We start from the raw sequence: 9,666 nt of genomic DNA, 5'->3' as shown, positions 1-9,666 counted from the left end.
CACAGCATTAATGAACCCCAGTATTGCTGGAGGTTGTATCTGGGATGGCTTCATTTGATTATTGCACTAACAATAGAGCAGGTGAGAGGTCAAAAATATCAGCCAAGTATAGTGATGTCCAGAAGTTTTGAGACTGACACAAAATTGTTTTTTTGCAAAGTTTTCTGTTTCAGTTTTTATAGTGGCAATTTTGCATTCATTCTAAATTGATATTAAGCTGTGATCAGTTGTTGTGATCATTAGTTGCAAAAAATTGAAAATGATTTCCTTGCCAGGAAAATTAATGCAATAATAAAACCCCATTTCCACTGAATTTCAGCCCTGCCACAAAATGCCCTGCATTTCAGGTGATCTTCTTGTTGGCTCAGGAATAAGTGTTAATGAGGACAAGGCAGCTGATGTCACTCTGTCATGCTGTTTGGATTATGAGAACAGACTGATTGTGCTCCCTTTGATGTAACAATAGTTACAAAGTGTGAAAGCAGTCATCATTGCTTCATATCAGTGCTCTACAGGCAAGGACATTGCTGCTTGTATGTTTTCCCCTTAATAAACTATTTATCAGACCATCCAGAACTTCACAGATAGAGGATCGATGCTGTGAAACAGGTTTCAGGATGCCCAATAAAGTCCAGCAAGTTTCAGGACCGTTTCCTAAAAAGGATTCGACACCGGTGCAAAGGTTTATCCGGAATGGCAGCAAGCAGGAGTCAGTGCACCTGATCTTATACTAAGGTTAATGTTTCTGATGCTGGCCTGGTGTCAAAACAGCAGCAAACAAGCCACTTCACTCCAAGAAGGAGAACAAGGACAAAATGACATTTTACGTAAAGTAGGAGGATTGGTCTGTAGAGAACTAGGATAATGTTATTTTCTCTGACAAATCCCGCTTCAGACCTTTTGGAAAGGCTCCTCCACAATTTTGCCTAAGAACACAGCCATGAATAAAAAAATGGGAGCCCAACATTTTCCAAAAGATCAACTTCTCCCAACAATCCAGGAGCAATTTGGTGATGAACAATGCTTTTCCACATGATGGATGCCACGTGTGATCACAAAAGTGTTATCCAAGTTGCTCAGTAAATAAAACATTGACATTTTAGGTCCATACTTAAGAAACTCTCTAGATCGCAATCCCACTGTGAACCTGTGGTTAACCCTCAAAATGCAGGTGGACAGATAAAGACAGTGAAATGGAGATAAACTCCCAGCTCTGATGAGACAAGAAGGGTCATCGTTCAGAGAATGCCCAGAAGCCATTATACAGCTGCCGGAGAAGGGCAGAAGTCTGGAGAATATTGGGCACAAGTCTGGAGGATAAGGGGCAGGAGTGTGGAGGATAAGGGGCAGGAGTGTGGAGAATAAGGGGCAGGAGTGTGGAGGATAAGGGGCAGGAGTGTGGAGTATAAGGGGCAGGAGTGAGGAGAATAAGGGGCAGGAGTGTGGAGAATAAGGGGCAGAAGTCTGTAGAATATGGAATGTGGAGAATAAGGGGCAGTAGCATGCATGTAGCATGTATGTAGTATGTATGTAGTATGTAGCATGTATGTAGTATGTATGTGGTATGTATGTAGCATGTAGTATGTATGTAGCATGCATGTAGTATATATGTAGTATGTAGTATGTATGTGGTATGTATGTAGCATGCAGCATGCATGTAGCATGTATGTAGTATGTATGTAGTATATATGTAGTATGTATGTAGCATGTAGTATGTATGTAGCATGCATGTAGTATGTATGTAGTATGTATGTAGCATGCAGTATGTATGTAGCATGTATGTAGTATGTATGTAGCATGTAGTATGTATGTAGCATGCATGTAGTATGTATGTAGTATTTTTTTTTTTTTTTTTTTAACATTTAACACATTAGCCGGATGATGGGACTACTACTGTCCCATCATTGGCTAATGTGTCAATCACTGTCATGGTAGCAGGCATCGCCCGATGGGACTTGTAGTCCCATCGGACGATGCCTGCACAGACCCCCGAAGCCTGCACAGACCCCCGAAGCCTGCACAGACCACCGGCAGGCCGGCACAGCCCCCCGGCAGGCCGGCACAGCCCCCCGGAGCCTGCACAGACCACCGGCAGGCCGGCACAGCCCCCCGGCAGGCCGGCACAGCCCCCCGGAGCCTGCACAGCCCCCCGGCAGGCCGGCACAGCCCCCCGGAGCCTGCACAGCCCCCCGGCAGGCCGGCACAGACCCCCACAGGGTGCACAGACCACCGGCAGGCCGGCACAGCCCCCCGGCAGGCCGGTACAGACCCCGGGCAGTCCACACAGCCCCCCCGGCAGGCCGGCACAGCCCCCCGGCAGGCCGGCAGAGACCCCCGGAAGGCCCGAAATGACGGCGCATCATGATGCGCACACACCGCGCATCATGATGACGTCAGTCTGTCAATCAACTTGGAACTTCCGATTCCGATGCCGAATTCCGATATTGAAAAAATATCGGAAGTCGGTATCGGAATTCCGATACAGCAAGTATCGGCCGATACCCGATACTTGCGGTATCGGAATGCTCAACACTAGTCAGGAGTGTGGAGAAAAAGGGTCAGGAGTGTGGAGAATAAGGGGCAGGAGTGTGGAGAATAAGGGGCAGGAGTGTGGAGAATAAGGGGCAGGAGTGTGGAGGATAAGGGGCAGGAGTGTGGAGAATAAGGGGGAGAAGTCTGGAGAATAAGAATTATTCAAAGAGAAAACAGACCAGACAAATAATGGCATGTGTGGTGCCCCCAGGAGTACGGTCACCACAGTTGTCTTGCCTCCCTCCTAGGGAGAGTGATGTCATGCCTGAAAGCAAGGAAAGTCTCTCAATCAGGTAGTTCCAGGATACAACACAGTTCCTGCTCCAGGCCAGCAGAGGGAGATCTGAACCCGACTTCTGGGGAGATGCTCTTTCTGGTCAGGAGGAGGAAGGAAGTAGTTAGTTGGTGCAAGGACAGGGAAGAGAGAGGACGTGGGAGAAGGAGCTGGAGATTGCAGCCACCACTAGGGGAAGCTCACTGTATACAGAGATACATGATAAGATCCTGTCTGCAGCCACCACTAGGGAGTGCTCCCTGTATACAGAGATGCATGATAACATCCTCTCTGCAGTCACCACTAGGGGGAGCTCCCTGTATACAGAGATATATGATAAGATCATGTCTGCAGCCACCACTAGGGGGAGCTCCCTGTATACAGAGATACATGATAAGATTCTGTCTGCAGCCACCACTAGGGGGAGCTCCCTGTATACAGAGATACATGAAAGATCCTGTCTGCAGCCACCACTAGGGGGAGCTCCCTTTATACAGAGATTCATGATAAGATAACCATAACCTTTATGGAGCAGCATATGGGGCATATTATTCTATGGAGCATCTTATGGGGCCATTATTAACCTTTGTGCAGCATTATATGGGGTATATTTTGTACGGAGCATCTTATGGGGCCATCATGAACTGTATGGAGCATTATATGGGGCTCCTGATTCAATATGGAGATTCTAAAACATTTAACCTACTGATGTCTCAATTAATTTTACTTTTATTGGCATCTATTTTTATTTTTTAAATTTACCAGTAGCTGCAGCATTTTCCACCCTAGGCTTATACTCGAGTCAATACGTTTTCACAGTTTTTTGTGGCAAAATTAGGGGCCTCGGCTCATACTCGGGTCATCTTATACTCGAGTATATACAGTATTTCAATTTTTCATACAGGTCTACCAAATTTTCCATGTAAAAAATGGGAAAAGTTTGGAATTCTAGACTGTTCTTCACTTCCAACGGGCCTAAATTAGACTTGATTATAAGCTTTCAGTCATTAAAAACCCTATACAATCTGTCACCTGACAAAGAATTCTATAATTTTCTAGAGTTAAGAAAATATATTAGAAATAAATTCTCTTTACCTTTGATCCTTTCAAGAGAAATTATAACTCTTTTCGATTTTTAACTCTGATGTCTCTTTTGAAAAACTGAATTATATGTGGAGATGGAAAAAAGATCTAAATAATCATTTTCTGCTAGATAAATGGGAAAAAGTGGTGGAACTAGCGTACAAAACTTCTATTAGCGTAAACTTACCTAGGTGGTTCTACACTCCCGCTAGACGTAAAAACGCATTTCCCGATCAATCCGATTTATGCTGGAGGAATTGTGGTCAGAGACGTAATCTTCTTCTTCTCATATTCTGGGAATGTCCCAAACTTTCAATACTTAGGAAATATGTGGCTTTATTATTGAATAAAATAATTGAGTCTCCCGTCAAAATTTCTCCCAATTGGCTCTCCCTTTTCTGGTGACTGATGACCTCCCTCAAAACATTAGACAAGTTTCTTTACATATTTTTTTTCTGTCATAAAAAGTTGTATTGCATCAAAATGGCAGTCACAGTGAACATTTCTTATTTTATAAAGTTCAGATTTTTAAAAAAAATTTCCCAATACATGCAATGTAATCAACTCACTAGTGGAACAGTCAATCGTACCGAAAGTTGTGGTGACCCCCAGAGATAACACATGTGGAACATTCCATCAAACAGGAAGCTGTGGTGACCCCCAGAGAGAACACATATGGTACAGTCCATCGTACAGGAAGTTGTGACCCCGGAGAGAACACATGTGGTACAGTTCATCCTGTAGCAAGCTGTTGTGACCGCCTACCTGCTCCCTCATATATAGGAGCTATGGCCGCTCTCCTACCTGCTGCCTCATATACAGGAGCTATGGCCGCTCTCCTACCTGCTCCCTCATATATAGGAGCTATGGCCGCTCTCCTACCTGCTCCCTCATATATAGGAGCTATGGCCGCTCTCCTACCTGCTGCCTCATATATAGGAGCTATGGCCGCTCTCCTACCTGCTCCCTCATATATAGGAGCTATGGCCGCTCTCCTACCTGCTCCCTCATATATAGGAGCTATGGCCGCTCTCCTACCTGCTCCCTCATATATAGGAGCTATGGCCGCTCTCCTACCTGCTCCCTCATATATAGGAGCTATGGCCGCTCTCCTACCTGCTGCCTCATATATAGGAGCTATGGCCGCTCTCCTACCTGCTTCCTCATATATAGGAGCTATGGCCGCTCTCCTACCTGCTCCCTCATATATAGGAGCTATGGCCGCTCTCCTACCTGCTGCCTCATATATAGGAGCTATGGCCGCTCTCCTACCTGCTTCCTCATATATAGGAGCTATGGCCGCTCTCCTACCTGCTTCCTCATATATAGGAGCTATGGCCGCTCTCCTACCTGCTCCCTCATATATAGGAGCTATGGCCGCTCTCCTACCTGCTTCCTCATATAAAGGAGCTATGGCCACGCTCCTACCTGCTGCCTCATATATAGGAGCTATGGCCGCTCTCCTACCTACTCCCTCATATATAGGAGCTATGGCCGCTCTCCTACCTGCTGCCTCATATATAGGAGCTATGGCCGCTCTCCTACCTGCTACCTCATATACAGGAGCTATGGCCGCTCTCCTACCTGCTGCCTCATATATAGGAGCTATGGCCGCTCTCCTACCTGCTTCCTCATATATAGGAGCTATGGCCGCTCTCCTACCTGCTTCCTCATATATAGGAGCTATGGCCGCTCTCCTACCTGCTCCCTCATATATAGGAGCTATGGCCGCTCTCCTACCTGCTTCCTCATATAAAGGAGCTATGGCCACGCTCCTACCTGCTGCCTCATATATAGGAGCTATGGCCGCTCTCCTACCTACTCCCTCATATATAGGAGCTATGGCCGCTCTCCTACCTGCTGCCTCATATATAGGAGCTATGGCCGCTCTCCTACCTGCTACCTCATATACAGGAGCTATGGCCGCTCTCCTACCTGCTGCCTCATATATAGGAGCTATGGCCACTCTCCTACCTGCTGCCTCATATACAGGAGCTATGGCCACGCTCCTACCTGCTGCCTCATATATAGGAGCTATGGCCGCTCTCCTACCTACTCCCTCATATATAGGAGCTATGGCCGCTCTCCTACCTGCTGCCTCATATATAGGAGCTATGGTCGCTCTCCTACCTGCTGCCTCCTATATAGGAGCTATGGCCGCTCTCCTACCTGCTGCCTCATATATAGGAGCTATGGCCACTCTCCTACCTGCTGCCTCATATATAGGAGCTATGGCCGCTCTCCTACCTGCTGCCTCATATATAGGAGCTATGGCCGCTCTCCTACCTGCTTCCTCATACATATAGGAGCTATGGCCGCTCTCCTGCCTGCTGCCTCATATATAGGAGCTATGGCCGCTCTCCTACCTGCTGCCTCATATATAGGAGCTATGGCCGCTCTCCTACCTGCTGCCTCATATATAGGAGCTATGGCCGCTCTCCTACCTGCTCCCTCATACATATAGGAGCTATGGCCGCTCTCCTACCTGCTGCCTCATATATAGGAGCTATGGCCGCTCTCCTACCTGCTGCCTCATATATAGGAGCTATGGCCGCTCTCCTACCTGCTGCCTCATATATAGGAGCTATGGCCGCTCTCCTACCTGCTGCCTCATATATAGGAGCTATGGCCGCTCTCCTACCTGCTGCCTCATATATAGGAGCTATGGCCGCTCTCCTACCTGCTCCCTCATACATATAGGAGCTATGGCCGCTCTCCTACCTGCTGCCTCATATATAGGAGCTATGGCCGCTCTCCTACCTGCTGCCTCATATATAGGAGCTATGACCATACCTCCCAACTTTTGAAGAAGGCAAAGAGGGATAAAGGCTGTGGCGCTCTGTTCGCGTTGCGGCAAATTTTAGTCCACGCCCCTAGCCACACCCATTTTAGTAGTCGCGCCCAGATCCACGCCCCAACCGCACCCATTTAGCACTGCTGATCACACTGTTTCATAAACAATAATTATAAACAGAAAAAAAATGGAGCGCTGTATGGAGCGCTGATGCGCCGCCGCCGCTTCTCTGTCCTCCTGCGGAGTCCCGAACGATTACCTCCTCCTGAAGTGACATGCTATAAGCTGACCGCCGGAAATGAGGTCAGCAGTCACTTCCGGCGGTCAGCTTAGGCCTGTTTCACACATCCGTTTGTCACCATCAGTCAAGATCCGCCGATTTGCAAAAAAAAAGGATCCACCATTTTTCTTGGCGGATCCGTTTTTTTCCTCATAGACTTGCATTATCAGCGGATCTTGACAGATGGTCATCCGTTCGATCCGCTATTGTACGGATCCTCCAAGATTTTGCCGTCCGCTAAGCGGACAGGACTGAGCATGAAACGTTTTTTTCATGCGCGGATCTGCATTTTGCGCTTGTCCGGGTGATATAACCCTATATCCTGGCTGCAAAATCTCTCTCTCTCTCTCTCTCTGACTGAAGGATTCACTAAAAGGTTGAAACAAGAGCGTAATAGGGTCTTATCCGGGTAAAATGTACAAATACTAAAGTATTATACTCACCTTCTCAAAGAGAAAGTAAAGCCTGTATAGTATGTCAGCCTGCTGCACGTCCAACGGTCCACAGCGGAACCGCACCACAGATAATACGGAATAAATTCTTGGACTTTAAGTGCGCTGCCAGACAAATTCCATAACCACACAAGGTTAAAAAAGTTAACCCTTTAATCCCTACGCGTTTCGAAGCATAACGCTTCTTCTTCAGGGGTTGACCCCTGAAGAAGAAGCGTTTCGAAGCATAACGCTTCTTCTTCAGGGGTTGACCCCTGAAGAAGAAGCGTTATGCTTCGAAACGCGTAGGGATTAAAGGGTTAACTTTTTTAACCTTGTGTGGTTATGGAATTTGTCTGGCAGCGCACTTAAAGTCCAAGAATTTATTCCGTATTATCTGACTGAAGGATAAAACACGATGTAACAGCAGAATAGTGACTGCAGCTCTGGAGGTGACGGGAGGATAAGACACAATGTTATAGCAGAATAATGAGTGCAGATTTGGAGGTGACTGGAGAATAACACAATGTAACAGCAGAATAGTGACTGTAGCTCTGGAGGTGACGGGAGGATAAGACAGGATGTAACAGCAGAATAGTGACTGCAGCTCTGGAGGTGACTGGAGGAAAAGACATGATGCGACAGCAGAATAGTGAGTGCAGCTCTGGAGGTGACTGGAGGATAAGACACGATGTAACAGAATAGTGACTGCATCTCTGGAGGTGACTGGAGGAGAAGACATGAAGTAACAGCAGAATAGAGATTGCAGCTCTGGAAGTGACTGGAGGATAAGACACGGTATAACAGCAGAATAGTGACTGCAGCTCTGGAGGTGACTGAAGGATAAGATACAATGTAACAGCACAATAGTGAATGCAGCTCTGGGGGTGACTGGAAGATAAGACACAATGTTATAGCAGAATAATGACTGCAGCTCTGGAGGTGACTGGAGGATAAGACAATGTAATAACAGAACAGTGACTGCAGCTTTCGAGGTGACGGGAAGATAAGTCACGATGTAACGTCAGAATAGTGACCAGCTCTGGAGGTGACTGGAGGATAGAGCACGCCCAGGAAGAGGAGGAGCATCTGTGCTGAGCGTCTGCAGGCTAGGGTCTTGCTAAGCTCCTGGGAAGGGAGGTTTTTCCCTGCAAGGACTTTCCATCTGCCCCCTTCCCAGGAAAGAGGACTTTCCCTGGGACTGAGCGCCGGGGCTGTGCCCCTGGCTCCCATCCCCCGGCAAGCCAGCTGGGGGTGGGGGGCCTCAGCACCATCCAGAGGCCAGGGTGCAGCCAGCCAGTCCCAGGGAGATGGGGAAGAGATGGAGCCAGGAGAGAGGGGGTCGCAGGACCCAGGAGCCCCGGGACACCGGGCCCCCCCGAAGCTGGTACCGTGGCGGCTCCTCCTCCCGGAGGAGTGGCGGCCCAGAGCAGAGGTGCAGTGGCAGAGCCCCCCAACATCTGGGGCTCCAGAGCTGAGGGAGAGCCATCTACCATCTACGCCTCCCGTATCCATGCGCACCTCTGCGAATATGAGGAGGCCGCCAAACAGCTGAGAAAACTCCGGGAGGAGTTAAGGGGAGCACGAGCGGTGGCTAAGAACCGGCTCCCCGCCTCGAGACGAGCTGAGGTCTCCGCCACGGTGGAGAGGCTGAAGGGGGCTATCAGGGCCTTGGAGGAGATAAGGGCGGCTATCCTGAGTGGGAGCGGCCCCTTTGCAGAGAAACTGAAAAACGATGACCGGTTTAGAGCCATGACCGGTGGGTCTCCTGGGGGGTCGGGAGGCCCCTGCCAGGTGGAGGGCCAAGAGGAGGAGGAGGATGGCGGAACATCTACGCCTGCCCCACCTGAAGGCCTGGTGAGCAACAACACCCAGGTAACATGCAGCGGGGTTGCCCCTGAGCAAGTGGCTCTCCCACCGGACTCCAGTTACTCGGAGGAAAGTGGGGGCGAGGGGGAGGCTGGTGGAAGTGGGGACAGTAGTAGTGAGGGGGGCTGCCTCGTCCTACAACAGGTGAGGCAGATCGAGTCCCCAGAGCGGTTTGGCACACTGCTCTTTGGGGATGAGGTCTGCCCTGAGGACGAGGCAACCGGAAAGAGGAAAAAGAAAAAAAACAAGCGCAAGCCAAAAAACACCGTAGCTGACAAACTTATGTTTGTCCCTCTTTCCGGGGCCCCTCTGTCCCGCTGTATGGAACCCGCTGCCCACCCCGGCTCGGGCCCTGTGGTGGGTCCGCAGCGGGGGCGCGGGCAGAGTGATGTGTGCCTGGACC

The sequence above is a fragment of the Dendrobates tinctorius genome, unplaced genomic scaffold (assembly GCF_039654945.1).
Source record: "Dendrobates tinctorius isolate UK_male_01 unplaced genomic scaffold, ASM3965494v1 ptg000152l, whole genome shotgun sequence".
NCBI classification, from domain to species: Eukaryota; Metazoa; Chordata; class Amphibia; order Anura; family Dendrobatidae; genus Dendrobates; species Dendrobates tinctorius.
This window is presented reverse-complemented; position numbering follows the sequence as displayed.